Below are 3,333 nucleotides of genomic sequence, written 5' to 3'. Positions count from 1 at the left end.
CTTATCTTCCTCAAAATGGGTGGTACTACCCATAGATAATCTACTCAAGGTATCAACAACAACATTAGCCTTACCTGGGTGATAAAGCATACTCATGTCATAATCTTTGAGTAACTCTAACCACCTTCTCTGTCTCATGTCGTAGTCCTTGAGTAACTCTAGCCACTTCATTTGGCTGAGATTAAGCTCTTTCTGAGTGAACACATATTGAAGGCTCTTGTGATCAGTGAATATATCAACATGAACACCATACAAATAATGACGCCATATCTTCAAAGCGAATACTACAGCAACCAACTCTAAGTCATGGGTTGGGTAGTTCTTCTCATGAACTTTCAACTGTCTGGAGGCATAAGCTATAACTTTGCCATTCTGCATTAAGACACAACCCAAACCAACTCTAGATGCATCACAATACACCACAAAACCTTGAGTACCTTCCGGTAAGGTCAAAATTGAGGCAGTGGTCAACCTCTTTTTCAATTCCTGAAAGCTTTTCTCACAAGTTTCCGACCATTGAAATTTCACTGTCTTCTGAGTCAACTTGGTCAAAGGAGACGAAATAGACGAGAACTCCTCTACAAACCTTCTATAATAGCCAGCTAAACCCAAGAAACTCCTAATATCAGTTGGAGATGTGGGTCTAGGCCAATTTTGCACTGCCTTAATTTTCTGAGTATCAACTTTAATCCCTTCTCCAGACACAATATGGCCTAAGAATGCCACAGACTCAAGCCAAAATTCACACTTAGAGAATTTAGCATATAACTCCTTATCTTTCAAAGTCTGAAGAACTATTCTGAGATGACTAGCATGATTTTCTTCACTCCTTGAGTAGATTAGTATGTCATCAATGAAGACGCTAACAAACATATCTAAACTCAAGAACGAAAGCCTGTATGAAATAAGTGAGATAGTTCCTAAATGTTGCAGCCTCCGAATTATTGATGTGGCGCGCTTCACACCGATAACTATGACTCTACAGACACGACTTCATAGACACCCTAGGACTCTTAAACTGTGTGCTCTTATACCAAGTTTGTCACGACCCGAGTCTACACCCGGGACGTGGCCGGCACTCGAGAACCATTGCTGGTCCCCAAGCGAACCCTCATCCTGGCTGACTACAAGCGGAAGACAAACTCAAGCATGCTAAAGCTTAAAAACTGAATAAAATTCATGAAAGTCAAATATAAAGCTTTAACTTAAATGATTTACTCTGAATATAGATAGAATATTCAACTAGCCAACAATAGCCAACTCAAGTGTTTAATATATTTAATAAGATAAATGAACAGACTTCTGAAACTCTATTGTCTATCTATGAAGCCTCTAACTGACAGAGATGGAAGTCGGGACAAGACCCACGACATCCTAACAACTGATATAATTAAAAATACAAGTGGAACCCTCTGAAAGCAAGGAGGCTCACTATAGCTAACTCGAACTGCATGTGGTATCAACGAAGTGCATGTTGATGATCATGAGTACTTGTATCTACATCATTAAATGATGCAGGCCAAATGGCTCAGTACATGGGAATGTACAAGCATGTAAGAGGAATTCTAAAACATAACATAAGCTTGAGTTTCATAAAAAGGAAACATACTTACCTCTTCTCAACTCACTCAACTAAAATCAACTCAAGAATAAGATACTCAACTCAAAGGTATGATACTCAACTCCAAGTTATGATAGTCAACTCAAAGATATGATACTCAACTCAAAGGTATGATATTCAAATCCAAGGTACTCAACTCAAACACTTAACTCAAGATACTCAACTCTAGATACTCAACTCTGGATACTCAACTCAGGATACACAACTCAAGATAAAGCAACAATAAAAGATGCAATATATAGAAAGATTTTAAAATAGTAAATAACAACTCAATGTATTCAAGATTACAATAACAACTCAATTTGTATATAATAAAATATAATAACACTTTGTGGGAGATTCTCAAATCGACAACCATCACTATGAGCTACGTTATGATACATCGTCTCGCCCACGCTGCCAGAACTGTCCTATACTTTGCCAGGGCATAAGACCTCTCAACTAAGTGGATCCACTAAGCTATGCTTAAAAAAATTAAGGATTCATCTAAAAAGTTTGACCATTTCTACCCACATTGGCTACATGGTTTATGGAGACTTGAGTTATCTGAACTCGTCCCCATATCGGTGCTCAATACTACTCCCAAAAATATACTCAGCTCATATGTTTAAAAACATAAGTCTTGCTGTAGTTTGAGATTATTACTTCAAATCTTTCTCTAAAAAGAGATTTTACTCAAACTGGTCAAAACTCTTTTAGAAAGCTCACTTTCCTCCAATTTTAAATGTGAAAATATTTACTCTTGGGAATACTTAGTTCCCATATATCCTTTTAAAGAAAATGAACTCAACTCTACTCTTTCTCAACTCAAGTGCTCAATTCTTAAAACAAGTTTAGAAAAAATTGTAAAAGACTTCTCAAAATAAGGTTCATACCGAATTATGGACGTGAACGACTCAATTCAAGGTTTTCAATAACCATAAGTAGAACTCAATACTCGGAACTCAACAACTCAGAACTCAAGAACTTCAATGATACTACTTAATTCAAGAATGGTCAACTCAGAGGGTTCATGCAGAATTATGAGCATGAGCAACTCAACTCAAGGACGTCGTGATACTACTTATCTCAAGAATGTTCAACTCATAGGGTTCATGCAGAATTATGAGCATGAATATCTCAACTCAAGGACTTAATGGATAACATGTAACAGCCCCATGATTAGGAATAAAATCTCAAAAGGGATTATGAACTCAATACTCAAGTCTTAGAACTTGAAGATACTACTCTTCTCAAAGATGCTCAGTTTACGAAGTTCATGCGAAATTTATGTACATGAGCGGCTCAACTGGAGGGTTTACATAATAATATGGAACTCATGTATACGACTCTTCTTCTCATTCTCATACTTACTTCCTCAAAACTTAGCTTAAATCAATAGTTAATCTCAAAGGATTCACAATAGAACTCAAAGACTTTCTTGAACTCTACTCTTTGCTCTCTCTTGAATGTGAATTATGAGTCCAAGAGTTATGGTTCATGATATGAAGGATTTCTTTATGATAAGGTAGACTCATGAATACATTCTCCTCATTCTTATACACACTTGCTTGAGTCTTGAAACAAATTATTAGAAGTTGTAGAAGACTCCTCAAAAGATTCAAAGGGACTTTCTCAAAAATGTTCGGAAGAACTCTCAAGACTTAACTCTTAGCTCTACCTCGAATTTGAATTATGAATTCAAGGTTATGATTTGTGATAGGAAAGATATC

This window comes from Solanum tuberosum, unplaced genomic scaffold (genome assembly GCF_000226075.1).
Source record: "Solanum tuberosum cultivar DM 1-3 516 R44 unplaced genomic scaffold, SolTub_3.0 scf00090, whole genome shotgun sequence".
NCBI lineage: Eukaryota > Viridiplantae > Streptophyta > Magnoliopsida > Solanales > Solanaceae > Solanum > Solanum tuberosum.
The sequence above is the reverse complement of the archived record's forward strand: the minus strand, read 5'-3'. Positions refer to the sequence as shown.